The sequence below is a fragment of the Moschus berezovskii genome, chromosome 11 (genome assembly GCF_049115385.1).
Source record: "Moschus berezovskii isolate FMDL1 chromosome 11, NW_MosBer_1.0, whole genome shotgun sequence".
In the NCBI taxonomy this organism is placed as follows: domain Eukaryota; kingdom Metazoa; phylum Chordata; class Mammalia; order Artiodactyla; family Moschidae; genus Moschus; species Moschus berezovskii.
The window spans coordinates 35,342,972-35,370,394 of record NC_142470.1 but is presented as its reverse complement, the minus strand read 5'-3'; the positions used below and the strand labels follow the sequence as shown (position 1 = coordinate 35,370,394).

General features: G+C 39.1%; 1 protein-coding gene and 1 pseudogene across 2 annotated transcripts in view; both read right to left on the bottom strand.

Moving 5' to 3' along the window:
* Positions 1-27,423, bottom strand: part of BABAM2 (BRISC and BRCA1 A complex member 2) — a 413,168-nt gene that overhangs the window by 200,580 nt on the left and 185,165 nt on the right. The gene's annotated exons all lie outside the window — the stretch shown is intronic.
* On the bottom strand, positions 4,860-7,687 carry LOC129539028 (BCL2/adenovirus E1B 19 kDa protein-interacting protein 3-like pseudogene; annotated as a pseudogene).

The window sequence follows — 27,423 nt, the reverse complement described above, 5'->3', positions numbered from 1 at the left end:
GGCAGAGGTACCAGTTCCAACACCCTCGGAAGAGCTGATGGGTCTCTAGAAGAGTGACCTACTCCTTTTGTAGAGGCAAAAGAAACTGTCAGTAGCCATGTTCCCCATCCGCAAAAGAGGCCAGGCCATCATGAGAGAACAAAGCCCACACCCTAGGGAAGGCAAAAGGAGAAGAGGGCAGCAGAGGATGAGATAGTTGGATGGCATCACCAACTCAACGGACATGAATGTGGGCAAACTCTGGGAGATAGTGAGGGACAGGGAGGCTTGGCGTGCTGCAGTCCACGGGTCGGACATGGACTTGGTGACTGAACAGTCACCATGACAACCAAGAGAAGCAGAGCTGAGAGAGAAGAGAGTCCTGGCAGCATGCACACCCATGTGCTTGGTCCAGCTGTGTCCTGCTCCTCCTGTTGTTTGCCTTCAACCATTTTCTGACTTTGCTTACGTGCTTCAGCTGGTTTGAGGTAGTTTTCCTTCATGTACAACCAACATTTTCTCTTGTAAATGATTAAACTGACTCATACAGATGATAACCATGGCAAATGGAAATTTACAGAATTAAGTGCTAAAAAGAGACTTTCATCCCTGGGTTATCTAAATACTTGTTGAATACTATTAAATGCCAGGCTCTAATCAGACCTGGAAAGGGCTTTTAGGACTGAGAGGTGCAGCATGTCTCTGCACGTGCCAGAAGAAAGCTTTGCTGGAGCAATCTGCTCAGCACCAGGCTGGGGCTGCAACTAGGCTATTTCCCTGCACTTACTGCTTCTCATCCAGGGAAGACCTGAAACGGCAGAGTAACCCACCCCAAGCCTTGGATGGAACTGCCTGCCCTCGCTGTACTGTAGCCTCCCTAACCTCACCCAAAGAAGGAAAATGGATCAGAGATGCCAACGCTAATGGCTGTCAAACCATAGTGGCTCGCTATTTGAACACATACACTGGTTTATCACACAACACACAACAACTGGCACAAAAATGATGATCTTTTAGCTACAGAAATAAAAATAAAAATTGCTAAGAGTTTGCATGTTTTTGCATTTTTTTCAGTAAGACGTGCTAAATGTGGGCATCACAGGAAGCAACAGGTTCTCGTGGCTTTGGCAAAAGTGTATGAAAGTAGCCGAGCACAGAACCAGGCATGAAGAAGGGGCTCGTTAAACGCTGTTTCATTTCTCTTATTCCTTCCTCCCTGACTCCGGGTCTGAGATCATATCCATTACCATGCTATTCTTCCTACTGTTAAAGCTCCACCCTTTCCTCTCCTTGTTAGGTGGCTTAGAGATTCTTCCTGGGAGGTTCTGTGAATGATGACAGAAGGGAAAGGCACCCTAGAAGCGCATAACACCTTTGCACCCACCCACCCAGCCAGTCTCTTTGCACAAACTGTTTGGTGCCCATGGCAACTAGGCAATTGGTTACTTCCATGTGATTTCAGCCACCTGGTACCGCACCTTCATTAATTGGCGACAATCAAAAACCACAGGTGCTAGAACAGAAAATGGAACCTACTAGACACTCTCTCCTTAAAGTATTATAATGAGATCTTCTGATCTGCATATTGATGTTATCTTCAGAAACTAAAGGGCAGCTAGGAGCTCTGAAAGAATCTAGTGGCTTGGAGCCATATCCCTCTGGAACTGGCTAGATGAATGATTTCAGAGTGGAAAACAGCTCTGAGAAGTAAATACTACATCTTTCTCTCAGACTCAAAAGTGCCCCCTGGCATTCCAGCCTCTACAAGGTATCTTTTCAACCTCATTTCCACACTGCGTCACTGACACACCCAAAGTGCAGCAGCTGCCCACACTCCATCCTGCCACTCAATTCTGAATGCCTTCTTCCAACCCTGCACCCCTCAACCCCAAATCTCCCAATTCTATCTGCTCTCTAAAGTCACACTCAGCAGCCATGTCCTCTCACAAGACTTCCTGGTCCTGCCCTGTGATGTAATCATTTCTCCTCTGGGATCCTACAGATGTTTAGCTACACCCTTCATATGATAACATTTGACTGTTTTGTCTGTGTTTTAAAGTTACTTACATGTGTGCTCTTATGTATCTGGCTGAGCTCCTTAAGGGCAGTGTTGCATTCACTGTCGTATTCCCAGTGCCTAGTATGGTGCCTACCACAAAAATAGGCACCCAGTAAATATTTGATAAACAAATGTATGAATATACATATGAAAAAAAAAATGACTACATATGCTTGCCAGGAAACTACTGATCCAAAAATGGGTTCCACAAGCAGACTTCCCTTGCAGAAACAGCAGAGGTCTATGTTTCTTATTAATTTGACCTTCCAATATAAATCAGTAGGTATAATTTGGGGCAGAATGAGCCATTATCCTTGGATTCAGGTCATCCTCTAGAGTAATAGGAAAATTCAAGTTCTAACACTTGACTGAGAGATCAAACCCTACAAGATAAAAAAGCAAGAGCAATCTTTTTGCCATTTCTAATCAACTTCCAAATAACATACCATGTGCTATCACTAAGTCAGTACTCATTTATGATTTACCTACCATGCGCAAGACATTTTGATGGAAACAATAGGGGAAAAAATGGCAAGAATCCATCTCCCAACTTCATATGCAAAAACATGAAGATGAGAAACTTTTTTTTCTTCCTTCTTCAATAAGAGATCCAGTAAGATAAGACATGATTAATCATTATAAGGTAAGGCTGAAAACTCATCAGTTCTTCTATGTGTTAAGAGTGAATTCATCAGACTTTTTCTGACATTAGACTTTTATAAGGAGATAAAGCAGGAGAGTAATGAGCATCCTAAGTGGAAAAATGCAAAACTTTTACAAGTAGTAAAAGGCAAGAAAAGGAACTCTAACTTTCCCAGCCTGCAAGATGTTAAACAGCAAGTCCTGGTGTTTTCCCAGGAAAACAGTTCTACCACTTCAGTATTCCAGGTTATCTAGTTCAAAACACGTAGAGACAGAGAACCCAAATGCAGGTGTGGCATTACCTTCCTGAACAGCCAGCAGCTGAAGCCTATGTGGGTTGAACCTCGCTAATCAGACCAACAGCATCAGCTTCACCTTGGGGATACTTATAACAAAGGCCTAGATGATCTCTAGAACATTAAAGTCTGAGAAGCACTGACTTAGAGAACTGACATTTAAGGAAGAGAAAACAGGTTCAAAAATAAAGAGAGAACTGAAAAGCAATGGACTGAAACATTCATCCTGTGATTAAACAGGAGAACACAGAGGAATTGTGATGTTGCATGGAGCTGTGGAAGAGTGTGGAAGGTATCTTAGGCAATGTTTAGGAATTAAAAATAAGTCTCTGTGGCATATTCCAAAATCTCAGAGTTAAATGGAGGAAAGAACTGTGGTAGAAGCTGAAAAGTACAATAAGATATTTCTCAAAAATTCTTCTAACTGGCCACATCCATAATCTACAGAGGAGCCAGAGAAAGGGTCAAGAGAGCTGGTATTGTGGACACTATCCCCTTTGGGTCAATGATACTGGTAACGTGCCAAAGGTGAAAGGACACGAGTGAAGGGTAAATAAAATCAGAGAATGTTAAAAAAAAAAACAAAAAAACCCTTTAGAGACCTAGGCCAGGGGTTGTTACCCTGTGCTCTGGGGAAAACTTGGGATCATGTGTACCTACGAGTAAGTGTCTTAAGAGCAGCTTACACTCTGTTTTGTATGCTGGGCACCGGAAGAAAAGATTTCACTTGTAAGAAGGTTTCTATTATATTAAAAATAAAGTTTGTAGCCACTGATCCCAACACCCACACTTCGTAGACTTATAGATGGAGATAAGGGAAGTGATTTGTCTGATGTGTAGAGTTGATTAGTCACAGGGCTGAAACCAAAACTCATGACTGCTGATTCTTACATCAATGCTTCTTTTCACTACATCAATCTACTATATCCAAATCTGCTTCCAAAACTGTGCCACTTACTAAATGAGGTGGGTGTGAATCAAAAAGAAAATGTAAGACCCCAAAAGAGGAGGAAGTTATGAAGAGCGGAAATTTTCGTATGAAGAACATATTATACTAAAAAGTTCCCAAAATGAAAAACTCAATGTTGGACTTAGCATAACTATTGAGTAGGTGGCTTTGTTATTTAGAACTTGACTAATTATAGAAGTGCTGATGACTAGATTTAGATCAACTAAAAATTGAGTTAGACTTTATCACTGGCTTGGGTTAGTGAAGAATACTTCATTTCTAAGCTAATAACAGGTTGAAGATAGACCAATTGATGAACATTTGCAGTTTTGTGCTTATGAACAGAAATTGTGACATTTCACGATGCATAAATGATGATCAAAGTACTGAAGCATCCAAGCAAGTTGCAATTCTCCAGGGAAGCTATTAACAGCTTAACATTTCTGGTTCACATTGGAATGTGGATTAAACTTACTTAAAAAAAGTTTATATTAATATCAAATAAGCATGAAAGAATGTACTTAAGCAGATTAGGTTGAACCCTTTAAGTTCCAGGCTCTCTTGGGTCTGTTAATTATAGAATCAAATGTTGGTTAAATGTACAAGAAAACCTATACAATAATCCAAAACAGGTTTCATGAACTATGTTAAAAAACAAACAAGCAAACTATTAAAAAAAAATACAAGGGCAGACAGAACACCTTCCCAATGACTCAGCAAACTAAACTGGGCTTCTCCCCAGGATAAACCATCACTGGACCTACTATAGCCTAGGCACCATGGGCAAAATATATTGCGATTTCTTTTATTTTCTTCTGCCTTCAGTTAATTCCATTCTCATTCTATACTGATTATACCTTTGGTGCTGACCTCAGGACTCATTCATTCATTCATCCCTATAAACATGTTATTAATGCCCTACTATGCATTAGGCACTACCCAGAAGGTGCTAGGAACACACACCCTCAAAATCTCCAGAGACTAGTAGGAAAACTAAATAAACAATAAAAAAATAATAACCAACCATTTGATTAAAACTGTTAGAATAAAGGTATATTATAATGCAGGTGTGAACCTCTGGCAGAAAAAAGGAGAGGAGTTAAAGAAAGGGCAAAACTGGCTATCACATGCAGCTTTTTAAGGAGATAATGTTGAGCTTCCTGGGTGGCTCAGTGGTAAAGAATCCCCCTGCCAAGCAGGAGACAAGGGTTCGATCCCTGTGTTGGGAAGATCCTCTGGAAAAGGAAACTGGCACCCACTCCAGTATTCTTGCCTGGGAGATCCCACAGACAGGGGAGCCTGACTGACTACAGTTGCAAAAGACTCAGACACAACTTAGTGACTAAACAACATCAAGGAGATAATGCTTTTAGTTGGAAGGAATCACAGTGCTCTGAAGGAATAGCAAGTATAAGGAAGTAAACGGAAGAAAGAAGAGCACGTGGAAAGTCTGGGGGTGCAGAGGCACATGGCATACCCAGGGCAGGGTTCAGAAAGGCTGAAACAACGGACACTAGTGAGGAGGGGTGACAGACGAAGCTGACCAAGTCTATACATAAATATCTGGCTGCACCGGGTTTCAGTTGCAGCATGTGGGATCTTTAGTTGTGGCATGTGAGATCTAGTTCCCTGACCAGGGATGGAACCTGGGCCCCTTGCATTGGGACTGTGGAATCTTAGCCACTGGCCCCCTGGCCCACAGGAAAGTTCCAGGACAAGTTTAAAGGCCTGACCATAAACAACTTTGATGCATTTCAGCCAAGGAGTTGTTTTTTTTTTTTTTAATAACTTTATTGCCAAGGATATTTTTTTTCCTTGTGTCATATTTTGTCTGTTTTATTTGTTTTTGTTTTCTTTTTTCATAAGTTCAAGTTTAGTGACGCTTGCCTTTGTCTTGAAAAACAAAACAAAGCTTTCATATCATCTGCAACCTGGTCTAGTTCGAAGAGACAGGTGGGCGTTATCTTGCAAGAGTAAGGTTTATACCATGAAGGGTGCAGTTCTAGGTCTGGTGGTACTGAGAGGAGACAATGGCATTCTTGACAAAATTACAATCTGCTGCTGGCGTCTGTGGAAAAGAAGCCCTTGCAAATTTCTAAACAAGAGTAAACTCTTATTAGAAAATTCTAAAGTGTTTTACAGGCCAAAAAGGGAAGGAGCTTAGTAAAATGCCTCAACAGAATTGGAATAAAATACTGCATTTAAGAATTACTGGAAGTTGGATATGTTAAAAGAGGGTGGAGGTTGGGTCATGCTTACAGTGGTCTCAAGTTCAAATGAATTACTGTGACAAGACACCACATCACAAGTCACACGTTGGCCTGGGGGCTCCTCTCTTCCCTCAGTAGGTGCCGGCAGAAAGTGTGCTCAGTTGTTTTCCAATGTAGATGCCTAGCCCCAAATCCACAACACAGGAGAGGAAGAGAAATAGAATGAACACCTTAAGAAATTCTGCAGAGAAAATCCCCCCTTTCCTCATGGCTCCACTTTAACTCATGCTTGAGGAAACAGAATGTTTAGGGTGCCTGATGTGGAACTCCTTGGGTAGAATGTTTTCAGGTCTACTGGACCAGTGGGACACCCAGTCTACACTTTTCTTCAGAGCATCCACTTCTTTCTCTCCTTCTGCAACTTCTTCTGACTAAGAGCTATGGTCCGTGCTGGTGTGCATTTCCACATCAAGCATGACCTGCCCATCTTCTTGTGGGAAAGGGCTGTTGCAGTGAGAACTGCCTCTTGAATTGCTCTGTCTGGATTCATGCTGTGCATCCAAAAGAATCTTCTCCATGTCCCCATTTTGGATGGAGGACGAGGAGGGTACGTGCTCCAGCCCTCATTCTTCCCATTGCCATTACCATTGCCGTTGCTGCCGTTCATGGGGAGCTCCACCCAGGAACTGGTGAGGCCGGCAGGCAGTGCAGAGACTGTTCACCTTTCTCACAGTTGTTGTGCGGGGGCAGTGGCTGTTCTACTAAATCAGACGACACTATCAGGCAGCTGGAAGCGCTGCAGCCCCGAAGCAAGGACCTTCTCCAGTTCTCAGGCAGCAACACAACCAAGGAGTTTGTTTTTTTAAGGGCAAGGCAATAACGGATTACAAACAAAGTAATGACGTGATCAGACTGCTCTACAAAGAATATTCTAGCAGCTTGCAGGGCAAGACTAAATGTAGGGAGGGGGAGCTCCAGAGTGGGCCAGAGCAGAACAAGAAGGATGTCCCCATAGAAGAGAAAATTTGGTGCAGGATGTCTGAGCCCAAGCGGAATGCAGAAGGTGCCCACATGACGGAGGGACAGCAGAAACACTGGGACATATGTAACTAATTGGTTACACATTGGTTACATATATAACCAATGTAATATAGCTATAATATATTATAGATAGTGGAAAGTATATCCAAAATATATTGTGGATAATGGGATTTATTGCTTTCAAAGAAGAAACATACAAATATGTATAAACAAATTCAGCCTATTAAATTTGAAATGGAGGTATCAGTATGAACATGGTTGGTTAATACACAGATTAGATATAGAAATAATACTGAGCATCAAAATAAACAATGATGCTAACTAACTATATAGCCCATTAACTCAAACAGGAAATCATGGGTCCATACCGTTGTAAAGCAAGTTAGATGAAAAACAAGATATCTGTATAGCTTCAAAGGACCACCCCACAAAATACTTACTGATTACATTTTTTAAAAAAAGCAACTTTGCTGTAGAGAGCCTTATAGACAACAATTTAAACAAGTCATCAAGGTGATCATACCAATCAGTAAACAGATCAGATGTGCCACTTGAGGTGAAGCGAGAATACAGCACCACTTCTGTGCTATTCCTGCCACAGATGCATACATGGAATCCAAACATGGCAGAACATCAGATAAACCATATTCACACATTTTAAAAAACTGGTCTATAATCTTCAAAAAGGTTGTGAATGGCAAGGAAAAATTGAGGAACTATTAAAAATTGAAGAGCCATAACAAAAGAATAGAATCCATGATTCTAAATGGAATTCTTTTCTCCATTAGGAAATCAGTGGGTCAAATGGCAAAATTTGAATAAAGTCTTACATTTGGATGGTAGTACTACATCAATGCTTATTTCCTGATTTTTATAACTATACTGGAATTGTGTAGGAAAATGTATTTATTTATAAGAAATATGCTACAGTATATGAAGGTCAAGGGCATCACATTGCAACTTACTCTCAAATGGTTTAAAAAATGCTTTGTATTGTTCTTACGTTTCTAGTATGAATTTGATATTGTTCCAAGTATAAAAAAGGAAAGAACTAATAGATGATAAAAATCCAGACCAGACCATACAAAGACCCTGTTCTCTTAGGAAGAAAAAGGAGGAGAGGAGTTGGAATCTTAAACTAGAAACTCATTGCTACTGCTAAGTCACTTCAGTCGTGTCCGACTCTGTGCGACCCCATAGATGGTAGCCCACCAGGCTCCGCCGTCTCTGGGATTCTCCAGGCAAGAACACTGGAGTGGGCTGCCATTTCCTTCTCCAATGCATGAAAGTGAAAAGTGAAAGTGAAGTCGCTCAGTCGTGTCCGACTCTTCGCAACCCCATGGACTACAGCCTACCAGGCTCCTCCACCCATGGGATTTTCCAGGCAAGAGTACTGGAGTGGGTTGCCATTGCCTTCTCCAGAAACTCATTATACATGCTTTAAAGTCTTATAGTACATGTTTATGCTTAACTGCATAATAAAATATATGTAATTCTCAAATCACAACACAGTTAAATAATTTCTCCAAATACTGCCATTTCCCCCCAAATTAAGGAATTTCACCAGGTCTGGTTATAATTATCTACCAGGAATGGCTGACCTCCACCTGATCCTGGAGTCAAGATCTGACGCCTAAAGTAGTCCCAGTTTCTTACAGAAAATAGTTTAATAAGGCTGATTTCTGTCTGGGTACCACACATCATACCTAAACTTACATTGTCAACAACCCTCAAGATAGATATTGTCGTCTCTATTTTGCAGATCTAAAAATTTCTCCAAGAGATTAAGCAAAATGTCCAAAATCTTCTACTAGTAAGTGGAGCATCAGAAGATAAATTCAGATTTCTCTCACTCATGGCCCATGCTTTTCCCACTACAATCCAGTAGCCTGCTACGTGCAAGCCATCATGTGATTCACCACAGGAGAGACAAGATTAATAAGACATGTTCTCACGGAACTAACCACTTCTGCTTTCTCCCCTTTATGTCGCAGTCAGAATCGTCTGCCTGTTGCCTCCTGCTATGACTCTCCCACATTTCAGATTTTATCAGTGGGTGAATTCAGGAACACTGTTTTCTCTACCTTTTCTGTCACTGAAGAGATGAGACAGCAATTCTGAAGATGTACAAATGTGCCTTAGAATATAAAGACCAAAAAAATGAGGACTTAACATACTGTGTTAAATGAGGTTTCTGAGTATACAATGACCACTTAATCAGCTAAAAATGGAAAGAACAAAAGGATACAGAAGGAGTATAAAGAAAATAGTATTACTTCTAAATAATGTGATACTAGATAAGAAAAAAGCCAAAGACCAACCCAGGAAATGTCAGGTGTTCTGGACAAGTGAACTGCTTCCTTCCAAACTTTTATTGTTTCACTTGGTAGAAGAAGTCACCTAAGAAGCACTCAGAGGGACGTCCCTGATGGTCCAGAGGGTAAGATGCTGGTCGCTCATTACAGGGAGCTCAGGTTCAATTCCTGGTCAAGGAACTAGATACCACATGCATGCCACAACAAAGAAGTTTGCATGCCCGGCAACTAAGAAGCCCCCATGTCGCAATGAAGATCCCACAAGCTGGAACTAAGACCAGTACAGCCAAAATAAATAAATAATTATTAAGAAAAAAAAAAAGAAGGAGCTTTCAGAAATCAGAGTCAAGCTCCTGACTAGAGCAATGGTCCTCTCGCTTGGACTGTCATTCTCTGAGGAAGCAATGAGACGTTGAACTCCTCATTTATCTCTGTGAAGATTATGGTATTCTGCTCACTTTAGTGATGGTTAAAATGAAATTGATTGCTACATAAAAGCAGAGGGAGGACAATGAGATGCCAGTTTACTTCCTCAATAATGAATTCCCTCCACCAAGCTCATAATACAAAATGTGAAATGTTTAACATCATTTCTATAACCTTGATTTATCCATATAAAACACTGGATATAGGTCTTGGCAGAATTTTGAAAAGCTTATTTGTGTGAGTAGATTTCTCCATAAAGCAAATTTCTAAAATTCAAGATAACATGTAAGTAATCATACACTTACTTTCTAAGTTTTATGGAGAAATAAATAAAAGGGAATCCTCCCCATAAGACAATAAGAAACTATAGGCCTATTTATATATTATTCAAATCAGTATAATTTAGAAATGATTTTAATAGGGGAATATGTAAGAAAACGCAATGCTATTGTGTTTCTCATCATTAGTATTATGTCAGGCAAGTCCGTGGCTTTGGTTTACCTCCAATGGTCTCCGTTACAAACACCAACTGAGTCTATTCCTGGAATTGCTCTTAACCTCCCCTAGTATTTCATCCTTTCACACACAATAACGAACAGGGGGCAGTGGTAATATGTGAAACAAGCTCAAAGTTCCCAAAGTGGAAGACATTGTTTTCTTGCATCCTACCTACTGTAACTGAAAACTGGGAATTTACTGGAATTGAGGATTTGTTATGAGTCAGATGGCTGACAGTCTTTCCAACCAAAACATCTGCTCTACAAAGGCACAACTGCTACAATCCATTTCCTCTTGGTTCTGGAGAATGACCAAGCTGTAGCCTAGCCCTTTCCTTAAAGACACAGGGATTTGAAATGAGAAATGATATCAAAGCAGATCTCTATGTCACCTTCCAACCTCCACTACTTTCTTTGATGGCATTAAAAATGTAATAAAATATGAGAATTTACATAATTTTTGAACATTAAAACATTGCGATAAGAGTAGAATAACCAAGGACTTTATCAGATTATTACAAATGGACAGCAGCGCAGCTGAAACCAATTCTTTCTTTGGTACTTGAAGAAAGAGGGGACACATACTAACTACAGTAGGGAAAGGGTCTCATTATTTACTCAACAAATATTTACTACTGAACACTTCTATGTGTCAGGCACTATTCCAGGAACAAGTGGGGAACAGGCTAGATAATGGCCACCTCTTGGAGCTTACCTTTCCACAGGGGAAAACAAACAACAAGTAAGCCTATTCATAAATAAATACTCTTCAAAGCACTATAGGTTTCCAACTGTCTATTTGATACCACTGGCACTAAGACTTTTTCCCAGCAACTATAAGCAATAAGATAGTTTTTAGAAACCATATTCTAGAGCAGTGGTTCCAACCCTGGTCCTTATTTAAAAGCACATTATTGCACCCTACCCCTGGCCATTATGATTCACTACACATATCTGGGCCAAGGAAATGTGGATTTTTTTTTTTCAACTTATCAAGAGCTTGAACCGCTCATCAGGTTTGGGGTCTACTGCCCTAGAATACTGACCTTCAAACATTTAAAAGCATTAAGTTAAAAATGTCAATTTAAAATATTTGGTTTCCAGAAATAAACCCACACACCTATAGTCAATTAATCTTTGAAAAAGGAGGCAAGAATATACAGTGGAAAGAAGACAGTCTCTTCAACAAGTGGTGCTGGGAAAGGTGGACAGCCACAGGTAAATCAAGTTAGAACACACCCTCTCACCATATACAAAATAAACTCAAAATAGTTTAAAGACTTAAACATAAGATGTGACACCATAAAATTCCTATAAGAGAACATAAGCGAAACATTCTCTGACATAAATCATACCAATGTTTTCTTAGGTCAGTTTTCCAAGGCAATAGAAATAAAACCAAAAATAAACAAATTGGACCTAGTCAAATTTATAAGCTTTTGCACAGCAAATAAAACCAGAAACAAAATGAAAGACAACCTATAGAATGGAAGAAAACATTCGCAAATGATGTGACCAACAAGGGCTTAATTTCCAAAATTTACAAACAGCTTATACAATTCAACAACAAAAAACAAATAACCCAATCAAAAAATGGGCAGAAGACCTAAAGACACAGTTCTCCAAAGAAGAAATACAGATGGCCAGTAGGCATGTGAAAAGATGCTCAATGCTGCTAATTACTGCTGCTGCTGCTAAGTCGCTTCAGTCGTGTCCGACTCTGTGCAATCCCATAGATGGCAGCCCACCAGGCTCCCCTGTCCCTGGGATTCTCCAGGCAAGAACACTGGAGTGGGTTGCCATTTCCTTCTCCAGTGCATGAAAGTGAAAGTAAAGTTGCTCAGTCGTGTCCAACTCCTAGCGACCCCATGGACTGCAGCCTACCAGGCTCCTCCGTCAGTGGGATTTTCCAGGCAATTACTGCTGCTGCTGCTGCTGCTGCTAAGTCACTTCAGTCGTGTCCGACTCTGTGTGACCCCATAGACGGAAGCCCACCAGGCTCCCCCGTCCCTGGGATTCTCCAGGCAAGAACACTGGAGTGGGTTGCCATTTCCTTCTCCAATGTGTGAAAGTGGAAAGTGAAAAGTGAAAGTGAAGTCGCTCAGTCGTGTCCGACCCTTAGCGACCCCACGGACTGCAGCCTACCAGGCTCCTCCATCCATGGGATTTTCTAGGCAATAGTACTGGAGTGGCTTGCCATTGCCTTCTCCGCCAGGCAATTACTAGAGAGATGCAAATCAAAACTACAATGAGGTACCACCTCACACAGATCAAAATGGCTATCATTAAAAGGGAACCCTCCTATAATGTTGGTGGGAATATAAGTTGGTGCAGCTACTATGGAAAACAGTATGGAGGGTCCTCAGAAAACTAAAAATAGAATTGCCCTATGATTCAACAATCTCACTCCTGGGCATATATCCAGACAAAACTCTAATAAAAAGATATGCGCATCCCCGGGTTTATAGCAGCACTATTCACAATAGCCAATACACAGAAACAACCTAAATGTCCATTTACAAACGAACAGCTAAAGATGTGGTATGTATATACAATGGAATATTACTCAGCCATAAAAAAGAATGAAATAATGCCATTTGCAGTAACAGAGATTATCATACTAAGTGAAATAAGTCAAAAAGAGGAAGACAAATATCAAAAGATGTCACTTATACGTGGGATCTAAAATATGATACAAAGAAACTTATCTACAAAAAAGAAACAGACTCACAGACATAGAGAACAGACTTGTGGCTCCCAAGCTGGGGCTGTATATATAAACTGTCACTTTGCTGTACAGCAGTAATTAACACAACATTGTAATCTATACTTCAATAAAAACTTTTTTTAAAGTTTGGGCTTCAGATCAACATATCTTCTATGTATTTACTGATAAGCTATATACATGGACTGCTATGCTAATACATTACAAATATCATAAAACATGCCCAACAGTAGAAATTCTAGGAAGGTGAGATAAAAATAAATATAAACGAATATTTTCTCCCAACCTGTCTGGCTGCCTGTATAGACTGCAACTTATGAAGTAGGGCAAACCAAGAGGCCTGCAGCTTCCTCACATACAAAGACTGGGAAGCAGGGCAACGGAAGGCGAAGCCCTTTGATTCACAGTCTGGGAAGACAGACTCTATCTCAGCCCTCACTCTGCTCTGTAAACGTACACTTTCTCACTTACAGCACAGGGGAGAGAAGTAGGCAGAGGGCATTAGAACTGTAATCTCAGTGGCAGGAATTCAGGAGACCTTGCCTCACTTCACCTGCCAACACATACCTGCCAGCTCTTGTTGACATACACTAAGTATGGAAAAACCACACTTGGAAAAACATATAAACGCCATCCTAGGTGCATCAGCTGTAACCCTGTTGTGTCAGTCGTTTGAATTATGTGTGAATGGGTCTGTGCATGTTAGATTCCTGACCATGTGATAAAAGTAGAAAGAGTGCAGGCTTCCAGATTAGACAGGCTAGTGAGAATCAGGCTCTCCCCTGGTTGCTCACTATGTCCACTTGGCTGAGTAAGTTACTTAAAACCTGGATAAGCCTCTGTTTCCTCAACTGTAAAATGGGAGTAGTTATATAAAACGACGGTATCAGTTACACCATGAATAAAGGGTGGCCATCACTGTGGCCACCATCATTGTAACTGTTACCCCAGATCACCATGGAACACCTGGCCCACCTGTTTCCTGCTATCCGGACACACTGATCCTGACCTGTGCACCTGGAAATGATACCTGTCAGTTGCCTTCTCTGTGTATAAACTCTTTGTTGGCAAATTCTTGGCTGTCTGTGCAGCATCAGTTTCTAGTTTGGTCCCTTCTAACCATGACAAATGAATGGCCCCACAATTGATGATGTTAAAGCCACTTCCTGCTTGGCTTGGCCAAGGGGCAGCCCCTTGACTTTGAATTCAGGGTCACACCTCCATGGACCAGCAGCCTTCATCTGCCCTTTCATTTGACAGCTCACTTCCTGGCTGCTTTCTCTCTGCGGCATTAAAAAAAAAACTCAACAGATAATATTTTCTCTCTTCCAGTTATAGTCTCCTCTCCAGTGCCTTCTTGTTTGTGCTTCCTATCTCTATTCAAATCATTTGACTGTGAAGACTAAGAAGGCAATTCTCAAATGATTTACTAGTGGCTGCAGGAATGGCCCTACATGTATATCCATAAAGAGAGCATTTCAATTCATAGGACTTTCAAAAGTCAGGTAGCCATCTTAAGGAAAAGCAGGCCTCTCAGCTGTACAGATTACCAAGGAAAGAAAGAAAAACAAGTAATAATCTAGAAGAATTTAGGAAAAGAAAAAAGAATATCAAATTAAAGTCAGAAAAGGCAAAAATAAAACCAGCAGAAAAAACATAACAAGCAAAATATAACATTAATCCAGAGAAAAATCATTTTATTAAATCAAGACTACACTTTAGAAAACAGTATTTTTTTAATTGGGGCAACATAAATTTTAGTTATCTGCTAATAAATTTGAATAAAAATTCAAAATAACTGGAGAACAAAAAAGAAGTACCCAGAAACAGCAAATGGAAAAGAACAAGTTACAAAAAAAGAAATGTTATTAGGAACTACCATTTTAAAAAATGCCTCTGGCCAATCAGTTTGGTGTAGAATGTTTCTAAATTTTCCAAAAATAGATAAGAATGTTATGCTTTTCAATCTACTTCACAAAGCAAATATAATTTTTTAATTGATGTGTAACTAACATATATTACATTTGTTTCATAATACAGTGATTCAACATTTATATACATTATGAAATAAAAGCAAATATAATTTTATTTCCCATGAACAGACAAGATAGTCACAATAGTTTTCTATGAGTATGGCTCTAATAACTAAATGAAAATCTTAATAAATAAAATACAAGACAACATTAAAATAATTTTCCACTATGAACAAGCAAAGTTTACACTTGCATGACTGGACACAAGGAAAATATTAACATTTGTCACATGTAAAGGAGAAGTGGTAAGAATCATAGCATCACCACAGTAAGTGCCCGTAGAAAACTAAAATATGCATTCTCAGCCTTTTGCCAATGCAAACACCACAGCCAGGTTGTCGGGCTCTCTCCAAGAGACCTCAGGAGAACATTTATTTCTTTTTTAGCCTTCTGAGCTCAGAAAATCGATTCTGTTTGCACACCAACTGCAGGGCCATGGCCCAAGGGTAGGTGACATACAACCAGAATGCTAACTTGTTAGTTTACTATGGGAAATTAGGTACTAAAATATTCCAAGTTCACATGGTTAGTGCGTTCTTTCTCCATAATGCCAGTCCATTGTTTTGTAATGATAAATTAGTCACGGGGAATGGAATATTTCATTATCACGGCATGCTCTTTGCATGAGGAAGACCCATGTGGGCTGCCAGGCAACCCAGGTGAGTTAGAGGAACTGCACTTTAATAAAGCCTGACACATCAAGCTCACCCTATAATAATCTTGTCAGTGGGGCCAATGGGATACTAGGAGTGCTTACACTATGAGCAACATCCTCCTGCATTCAACTCTAAATGGGGTCTCTTCCACTGCAGTTTCTAGCTGTGGCCCATGGCACATAGGTCTGTAGTAGTTTCAAATAGCTTTTTATCCTGCAACTTTCAGATTATTCAAAATTCACCCATTCCTTTATCTTAGATAACACTGGAACAGTTACTACCAAATTGACTCTATAACAATCTTTTCTTCCTGTTCTTTCCTTAGTTTTCATTTGATATACTCTTTCTCCACATACATGATTACATTCCAACAGGTGTAATATCGCTCACCTGGGGTCCATTTCACCTCCCAAAGAGAATATCTCATGTTAATATCTTCATCTGTTTATGTGCTGGCTACAGCTTTCACAGGGTAGTTTGATTCCCCTATTTCCTAGTTCTTAGGGAAGCAAAGATATTAATAGTTACTTCACTGAATGAGCCATTAGGTATTAGGAAAAGGATTGAAAAGTACAAACATAGAAAGGTAAGAAAAAATATGTTTTATATATGACATAGTTCAACATCATGTTATGAAATTACATGATTATACAACTTACTAAAATCAATTTAAAATAACTAGTCATTTAAAATAAGCTGGGCTTTCCCTGGCAGCCCAGTGGTTAAGACTCCACGCTTCCAGTGCAGGTGGTTCAGGTTTGATCCCTGGTCAGAGAATTAAGATCCCACATGCTGTGCGGCATGGCCAAAAACAAAAATCAGAACAAAAAAAAAAATCCACAAAAATATTTAAAATTAAAAAAAAAAAAAACTAAGTCATTATTGAAAGTAACGACTTCATCAAAATTGCAGGATAAAAAGCCATTTGAAACTACTACAGACCTAAGTGACAAGGGCCACAGCTAGAAAATGCAGTGGAAGAGACCCCATTCATAACGATGACAAAAGATTCAGTAAGTGGGTATTAATTTAAATCAGAAAATTAGAGACATCTTATTCAAAATGACATAAGGTCTGATAGTTGAATTAAAGAACGATGGATAAATGGAGAAATATAATTTGCTCCATGCTGGGAAAACTAAATATAGCAAAGATGACAACATTCCCCAAATTATTATGTAGATTAAATAAAATACTGATTTTACAGAATTTGATATTGGTACTAAAACACATCTGTCTGAAAAGTTGGAAAAACACCAAAAGAAAAACACTGAAGTTATGATAGTGGTTTCAAACTATTTAAATTGTTACAAAAGGAAAATTATTTCTTAAAGAAAGACAGGGTATTAGTTGAAGCAGAAAAAACTCAGAATAGAATTCATAAATAATGATCAGGCTAAAGCAATCCTATGAGAGGAAAAGTTGCTACTGAGCAACTGGGAAGTGAACCCAAATGCAAAGAACTAACTTAGAGCCTTAAGCTCATTCATACATGTAAGCTAAAGAGCAAAAATATATGTAGAAGAAACCAGAATAGCATATTTATTCCAACTACGGAAGAGAGAGAACTTTAAAACTGCTCCCCCAAAAGTAAAATATTATCACAGACAAGATACTTTCCATGATAAAAATATCTATTCCCCTAAATATATCAAATATCAAACATACCAATATAATGCAATATGATATTAGACATCTAAAAGACAGAGAGAGTAGACTGGTGAGATGTGATGCATGTGATGTAAGGTTACTACCCATAGCATATAAAGAAAAAGTCAATCAACAGAATTTAATTGAGGGATGATATGGGGAGGGAGGTGGGGGGGGTTCAAGATGGGGAACACATGTACACCCGGGGCGGATTCATGTCAATGTATGGCAAAACCAATACAATACTAAAGTAACTAGCCTCCAATTAAAATAAATAAATTAAAAAACAAACAAACAAAAAATAATAAATAAAATCCAAAAAGAAAAAGAAAGAAAGAAAAACAACCAAAAAAAAGAAAATAGTGTAACAAATATAAAGCTATTAAAATTAAGAGGATTCTATAACAGAAAAATATATATTTATAACATTAAATAAAAAAGAACAGTTATATCTGTCTATTAATTACAAATATTTTAAAAATCATGCCTAGATAGGAATTATATAGGGAAAAAGAATACTTAAAGAAGTATTGACTCATTAAATCTTGATTCATTTATTTATTTTTTTTTTTTTTAGTATTCTCCATCCTATAGTTTATTCCTCTGATTGCTCAGTTCCTATTATGCTTCACAGGATGTAAAGTTACTTACAAAGGGGTATGTGTGGTGGGAAGGGAAGACTGAGTAATGTGTAGCTGCCGTACTACTTGATTCATTTAAAAAAAAAGAAAAAGTGGTCCAAGAAAAATGAACCCTGGAAAGATTTACAGCTTAATAAAGCAATGAAAAACCATTTTAAGGTATCACAACCATAACGACTAACTTAGTAGAATAAATTATGAAAATCCAATTAGGCCAGGACTGGGTACAAAGCTTTGCCTCCTATTCCCATCTCCCCACTGATCTCCCCAGCTAGTCCCAGATTTTTCGGTATATGATGTGGGTCCTCCTGATTTCATGTGGTCAAGAAGAGGGAGGAAGGAGAGAAAACGAAAGTAGGAAGGAAGGAGGACCATAAATCAAAAGACTGAACTTGTTTCCATTCATCCGTTCAACAAGTATTTATTGAGTATCAACTCTACGTCAGGCTCTGTGCTATGTTAAGTATCAAAACTATAGTAATGAACATGTAGTCAGGAAGACAGGTAAATAAATAAACAATTACAGCACATGTGATAAAGGCTTTGGTACGGGAGGCAAAAGGTATTATGGAAGCACAGAAGACATGCACCTGACCAAAACTTGGTCTAGAAATGTCCTGGAGAAATGTCTTCACTCTGTCACCCCTAATGGAGTGACTGCTATGGAGGAAACTCGCCACTGCCCACCAAAATAACAAATGCATTTATCCTTTGACCTGGCAATCCTACTTCTGGGAATTTGGCCTACAAATATACCAGCAAGCACAGGAGATAATGCATATACAAAGTTATTCACCTGCAGCTTTATTTATAATAGCCAAAGTTTGGAAACAATCAGGTGTCTCCAGCAGGTGATTAAAGAAGCCATGATACATTCACATGATAAACTACTAGGCATTTGTGAAAAACATAGAAATGGGTCTATATGGCAGCATAAAAAGACTGCTAAAATACATTTGTTAAGGAAAAAAAAAAAACCTGAAATGCAGAGCAGTGTATGTAGTATGACACCTTCTGTATGAGGAGGATATATAAGACTGCATATATGCACATGCATGTATAGTATACAGACATCCTGGAAGAAAATGTGTGTATGCTGTGCTGTGCTAAGTCGCTTCAGTCATGTACAACTCTTCGCGATTTTATGGACCATAGTCCACGAGGTTCCTCTTGTCCATGATATATAAGAATAAAAGTGATTATCTATAGAGAACTGGAAGGTGAATGGAGCACAGGAAAATGGGATGGCAGTGAGTTTTTTATCAATGTATACCTGTTTATATATTTCAATTTCTGAGTCATGTAAATGACTCAGAACCTATTTATTTACATTAACTTTAAAATTGGACTAGATGATTTCTAAAGCTCTTCTACTCTTAACATTCCGTAATTATATGACTTAACCTACATTTAACTTATAACCAAATATTCATCAGATTCTTCATTTGTGAGAAAGCTTAAAGCTTATTATTTTTTTAAAAATTGAATACTTACATCAGACCAACAGGAGTATCTTAAAACACTATATTATGTGACTAACACAATCTTCTCTTTCTACCTATAATTAGATCTTTTTAATGCCTCTAAATTTATTTAAATTTAAAGAAGATTTACTGAGTACCTACCTAGGCCAGGCATAGTTATGACCAAGACTAAAAATTAGGTCTCTGAATTAACAAAGCATTTACTGTACAGACCTTAAATTATCCTCATTACAGATGTTAACACTGAATTTAAATATAATGTTGTCATAAAGATAGATATTTGTATTGCTTTTAAATTTTTATAGAAAACTTTCTCAAATCTGATTTAAAACTTTTAAATTAAATTTGAGAAGGGACAGCTCATTGTTCAGGTGATCTAACCTGGGCCTGCCCTGAACAGGCCAGAAAACACTGCTGGACATTTCAATGTGTTCCTCAACCTGGCTCAGGACAGGTAAGAATTTGGTTATCATTTCGTAAGTTCGCCCTCCCACCCCCTGGTTTGCCATAGATTCATGTTGTCAATCTCTAATAGCAGTATTAATGTTTGATTCTCAGACTGGTTCAAATATTTCACAAGGTAGTCTGCTTTTCTCTCTTAATTATTATAGTAATTGATTTCTTATCTGTTTCCCCACTAACTGTGAACACTTTGAGGGCTCAGCTCCAGTTTTATTCAACACCTGAAAAACACAGTAGATGGTCAACAAATATTTGCTGGACAGATAAAAGAATGAACAAGTAAGCAAACAAAGGAAAGGTTAAATCACACACACACACAAAAAAACTAAATTAAGGATAAGTTAAATATTGAAAAGAAACCACAAGGAAATTAATGTTCTATGTTTACTGTCATTACAAGTATACACGATAGTTGGCTCTTGGCCCCCAAAGCAAGGTATGGTTATGCAGAGAATAAAGGAAGCACAGTGCTGACACCATGTTGCTGACATGCTGTCTTCTTCAAAAGAGGGGCAAATGGCTCAACTAAGACAGTGGTGGACACGACTGAGCGACTTCACTTTCACTTTTCACTTTCATGCATTGGAGAAGGAAATGGCAACCCACTCCAGTGTTCTTGCCTGGAGAATCCCAGGGACGGTGGAGCCTGGTGGGCTGCTGTCTATGGGGTCGCACAGAGTCGGACACGACTGAAGTGACTTAGCAGCAGCAGCAAGACAGTGGTGAGTGATATGGTGGAGTAAAGAAAAATGAATTTGAAATAAGAAGACATGAGTTCAGGACTTCCCTAATGATTCGGTGGTTAAGACTTCATGCTTTCACTGCAGGAGGCATGGGTTTGATCCCTGGTCAGGGAAGTTCCCCATGCCTCTGCAATGTGGTCAAAAATTATTTTAAAAAAAGAAATGGGTTCAGCCCTCCCAGCATTACTAGGTACTAGCCACAAGACCCAGCTGCTTACCTTCTGGCTCAATTTCCTTCTGAGAATGAAAAAAAAAAAATAGTATATGTCCTGTCTGCCACATGGAACTGTTGGGATTAACACAGCAAATACTCTTTATGAGAGTTTCATTATGGTAAAGTATATACAGACAATGGATAGAAAGATTACTCTTCAAATCTGGATGAAAATAGCCCAAAGATTTGTTAATGATTAAAATTCAGTGAGACTAAATACAACAGGGACAAATCACATCTCAAACTAAGTTCCTCAAAAGTTGCTGTTTTATACTTCAATGGAAACCAAAAAGAACTGACTGAAGATGACACCAGCAAAATGTATTCTGCACAGCTTACTCAGGAAACACATGCCAGAGAGACTAAGCCCAATGCTGAGAATACGAAGACAAAGAAGATATGATCCTATGATCCTGAACCTATAAGGGCTCATAGTCCACTGAGGGTGGCAGAAGTAAGTACAAGTGATCAAGATACAACAGTGTGTGTCTGTGTGAGCACGTGTGTGTAAAAAAGGGAAGAAAGGAAGAAGCGAGGGAGGGGGGGACTGAGGGAGACTGCATACAATGATTAAGACTGATTGCTTAGGTACAGAGTACTATGGGAGTTTTAGGAACCCATTCTAACCTATTTTTTCCCCCAGGCCCCTGTTTAAAGGCATCATGGGGTATTTTCAAGATTCCCGGGCTCTACCTGATGTTTTATCTTTCCATTGTCTATAAGTTACCTCAGTAACATCCTATAGATGTCAGTGTAGAGATCTTCTACATTTTTAATTAAGCTTATAGATAACTATTTTACGTTTTTGATGCTGCTTTAAATGATATTGTTGTTAATTACATTTTATAGTTCTTCTTTTAGTGTATTTAAATATAATAAATTATTTCTAATATTAACCTTGTATCTTATGCTCTTACTAAATTCACCCTTTGTAAATGTATTGCCTTTTTGTAGATTTTACTAGATTTTCTACGCACACAATTGTAATGTCTGCAAATACATGTTTGCTTCTTCCTTTTCAATCGTTGTGTCTCTTATTTATTTTTCTTGCCTTATTGCACAGATTAGCACATCCCATACAATGTTGAATTCAAGTAGTAAAAGCAGACATCTTTGTGTTTTTCCTGAACTTAGTATGTTCAACATTTCATCATTAAGTATGATGTTACTTATGGTTTCCTACAGATGCCCTGAATCAGACTGAAGATGTTACCTTCTATTCATACTTATAGTTCACTAAGTTTTCCTTTTCTTTCATTATGAATGGGTACTGAATTTTGTCAAATGTGTTTCCTGTTTCTACTGAAGTGACCATATGATTTTTATTCTTTGTTAACATAATTACATTGCTTTTTGAAAGTTGAATCAACCTTGTAGTCCAGGGAAAAATTCTACTTGGTCATGATGTATTATTATCATTTTAAATATAATATTTAATTCTATTTGCTAATATTTCGTTAAAGCTTTCTGTGTGCACACACATGATGGATAACAGTTTATAATTTTCTCTTCTTTCAGTGTCCTAGTAGGTTTTGGTAGAGTTATTCTGGCCTCATAATAACCAGTTTTACTGAACTACACTGATGGGCTGAAATTTACAGCTGATTTTAGCAATGCATAGATTGAAAATGGAAAATTCAGAGAATGGTTGCTAAATTTTACATGTAAGACAATTAGAAAAATCATTATATAAGCATATGATACACCTTTACTGGGGCTTCCTGGGTAGCTTAGCTGGTAAAGAATCCACCTGCAATGCAGGAAACCCCAGTTCGATTCCTGGGTCAGGAAGTCCCCCTGGAGAAGGGATCAGCTACCCACTCCAGTGCTCTTGGGTTTCCCCAGGGTTCAGATGGTAAAGAATCCACCTGAAATACAGGAGACCAGCGTTCGATCCCTGGGTTGGGAAGATTCCCTGGAGGAGGGCATGGTAACCCACTCCAATTCTCTGGCCTGGAGAATCCCCATGGACAGAGGAGCCTGGTGGGCTACAGTCCATGGGGTCACAAAGAGTAGACACGACTGAGCAACTAAAGCACACACACACACACCTTTTTTGACAAAATTATTTTCCCAAGGTAGCATAAGGAGAAAACTAAGCCATATTTCACTTTAACTCCATATTCCCTAGTCCTAATAATTTATCTTTCAGAGACAAGGAGGCAATTCAAGATGATGTTAAACATCAGAGATTTGTATTTACTTACTGTTTGTATCTTTACACATGCTTCCCTGACTCTGAGAAACAAAACTGCTCCATTCACACCATAAGCAGCAATGAATCTCTACTACTTCCCATCCCTACAGTTATCCAAGACACACTCTAGTCTCCCTGGCCGTACCCCAACCCCACTCCTACCAGGAAGGGCACCCCTACTTTCCCAGGCAAGTTCAACAGAAAACACTGAAACTCTGAGCAAGTAACACCTATGTATCATGTATCCATTTGATTAAAAAAAAAAAAACTCTATTAAAGAAAAGAGCATTTTTTACACCATTTTTAATCAAAGCAAGGTTTTAATTGACATTTGGCTGCATTGTAATTGTTTTAGGACTGGAAAATAAGAAGTACTGATGGAGAGCAGAACTTACGTGAAAACAAATTGACTACTTTCATATCTTTACATGAAATTGAAAAACTAAAATTATAAAGGTAGTATCGGGGGGAAAATATTTCATTAAGGCTAAAGAGTGAGGAGAATGACATGATCACCATGGTAGATTTTAAACAATGAAGTCCATCATTTACACAGCACTTGGTAGTTAAGAATGTGTGTTTACACACGTCTCACTTGATTCTCCCAAAACCCAGGAAAATAGAAACAAAAATTGTACAATCCTAACCTTCATGGTAAGAAAACAGATTCAAAAAGCTAAGCAATTTGCTCAAGGTTGCACTCACAGCAAATGGCAATTCTGGGCTTTTACCCTTGCCCTCCAATTCCAGAAACAAAATCACTCTACTTGGCCATGGGTCCTTTGTTTGGCTATATGTATAACTTACACATGAATATCTTCCAGAGGTAAACCAGAAGATACATCTATCTTAAAGAACAGAGATCTTAACGAAAAACAACCCCCTTGGAGGTGCCCTGAGACAGAAGCATGTCTATGTATTTCAAGTCCAAAACTATCTATTCTGATAGGTGAAATCTTCAGGAAAGACAATGAGGATATGAAAACAACAGCCAGAATAGAAACTGGAAGAGGTAATTTACTTTTCTCAATGACCTAAGTTCTTTGTGCCAGATAGAAACTCTCTGTCATTTGGCCATCTCTTGATCACTACCTTTTAAACATGTATTAGGAGTTAAGTTATATGTATAATCCCTGTTAGCAAAGACAGGTAAAAATTATTCCAAGATTATTTGAACACTGGAGACTGAAAAACCCTTCCTAAGTGTAATGAGTGGCTCTACCAACTCATCTGAAGGTACCTTCAAAAGGTCACATCTTCCTGTAAAATAATGCGAACTCATTAAACACACGCACACATGCGTGCACACGTGTATGTACACATGCGCACAAAAACATCACAGAGCTTAACAAGGATAGCTTCTAGGTGACTTCAAAATTAATATTAATGGCATTGAAACTAATTTATTGTAACTAAAATTTTAACAGTATGTAACTTCATTGCACTAAGTACAAAGTTAATCTAATCTGCCATAATGTAACAAGCAAAATACTAAGCTTCTTACTCTGAATATTTGAAGATACAGGAGGACACAGATTAAAATCCCAGCTGTCCTACTACTGGTTATGAACCTGGGCAAGTTACTCGAAGTACATTAAAAGTGTTTCCTCATCTTGTGCTTCCCTGGTGGCTCAGTGGTAAAGAATCTGCCTACCAACGCAGGAGACACAGGTTCGATCCCTAATTCGGGAGGATCCCATATGCCTTGGAGCAACTAAGCCCCACAACTACTGAGACTGTGTTCTAAGATCACAGGAACTTCAGTTCCTAAAGCCCACACACCTAGAGACACTGCTCCACAACAAGAGAAGTCACCACAATGAGAAGCCTACTTATAGAAAGGAGAGTGTAGCCCCCACTCACCAGAACTAGAGAAAGCCCTCACAGAAATGAAGACCCAGCACAGTCAAAAATAAATACATAAAAATTTTTAAAAAGTGTTTCCTCATCTGCCAACAAAGGTCCGTCTAGTCAAGGCTATGGTTTTTCCCGTGGTCATGTATGGATGTGAGAGTTGGACTGTGAAGAAAGCTGATTGACGAAGAATTGATGCTTTTGAACTGTGGTGCTGGAGAAGATTCTTGAGAGTCCCTTGGACTGCAAGGAGATCCAACCAGTCCATTCTAAAGGAGATCAATCCTGGGTGTTCATTGGAAGGACTGATGCTACAGCTGAAACTGCAATACTTTGGCCACCTCATGCGACGAGTTGACTCACTGGAAAAGACTCTGATGCTGGGAGGAATTGGGGGCAGGAGGAGATGGGGACAACAGAGAATGAGATGGCTGGATGGAATCACCGACTCGATGGACATGAGTTTGAGTGAACTCCGGGAGTTGGTGATGGACAGGGAGGCCTGGCGTGCTGTGATTCATGGGGTTGCAAAGAGTCAGACACGACTGTGCTACTGAACTGAACTGAACATCTGTAAAACAAGGATAATAAAATTATCCACTTTTTTTCTCATCAGATTGTTTACTATAAACTACAAGAGAAATTATAGATTTCATCATCTATTATAAGAGCCAGAAATCCATTATTTGGGCTCTGGTCCAAATCTGATTGTGAAAAAATGAAAATCAGGCCCTAAAGTTACATTTTTAAATTACTGACCCATATCAGGGAATTTGTTAAACTCACCTCAGGGACTCCTATAGTTAGAACAATGACTACAAGATAAAGATGGTCAGAACCCACTTGTTAAATGGAAAAATGAATCTAGCTCACAGTGATTTCACTTTTGTATTGAGATGTTTGTTATTTCTCTAAAGGTTTGGCTCTCTGAGTTTTAGTTCTTCTGAGGCACGGTGTCAAAGGTGTGTGTTTTATCACAGCCATCATAGCCCTGTGCAAACCATGGGTATTCAAAACACACATTACAGGAAAAGGAAAGGTTTTCCTCACTGAATACCACACAATCCAGGCTGTTACAGCCCTTAACAATCAAGACTATGAAATGATGTTTTGACCATTTAACAGTCTTTTCCCCCTTTTAGTTAAAGAAAAAAAGCTGAGTTCGTTAATTTTAAAAATATCTTTGATAGCCTATTAGGACAGGGACTGTTCTAGACACCTCAGTTCAGTTCAGTCGCTCAGTCGTGTCCGACTCTTTGCGACCCCATGAACTGCAGCACGCCAGGCCTCCCTGTCCATCACCAACTTCCGGAGTCCACCCAAACCCATGTCCATTGAGTCAGTGATGCCATCCAAGCATCTTATCCTCTGTCGTCCCCTTCTCCTCCTGCCCTCAATCTTTCCTAGCATCAGGGTCTTTTCCAATGAGTCAGTTCTTTGCATCAGGTGGCCAAAGTATTGGAGTTTCAGCTTCGACAACAGTCCTTCCAATGAACACCCAGGACTGATTTCCTTTAGAATGGACTGGTTGGATCTCCTTGCAATCCAAGGGACTCTCAAGAGTCTTCTCCAACACCACAGTTCAAAAGCATCAATTCTTCAGTGAAAGCTTTCTTTATAGTCCAACTCTCACATCTACACATGACCATTGGAAAAACCACAGCCTTGACTAGACGGACCTTTGTTGACAAAGTAATGTCTCTGCTTTTTAATATGCTGTCTAGGTTGGTTATAACTTTCCTTCCAAGGAGTAAGCATCTTAATTTCATGGCTGCAATCACCATCTGCAGTGATTTTGGACACTTGGGATACAATAATAAAACAGAAGAGACTGTCTTTCCTCTTACTACCTAAGATTTGTCACATCAAGGCAGATATACACACAGAGACACACAATGAGTGTAGCCTGTCAGTCACAGGGTATAAAGTAGCTACAGAATCCTACCAGCTGTACTGAGATACAGTTAGTCAGAGATTATTTTTCCAGGTTGTCTCTGAAGATACAAAGGGCTACTTAGAAATGAAAAGATTTAATCTGTCCTTCAGAGCAGTGACTTTGAAATCATCTAGAGAGTTTAAAAAACTACAGATATCTGGGACCCCTCCCCAGAGATTCTGATTTAACTGGTCTTGGGTGTGACCTAAGCAATTAGGAGTTGTGAAAGCTCTTCAAATGTAGCCAGGGTTGAGCACCACCAGCATCAAAGAACTCAGAATCTCTTGGGAATTCAACAGTCAGTCTGCCCTGAAAAATTTCCTCACCTGGGAGAAAGAACAAATGCCGGAGTTCACAGGCCATCTTCGTCCACGTGTGCAGCTCCAGAGCAGTTCAACTTAAAGCCCTGGGGCT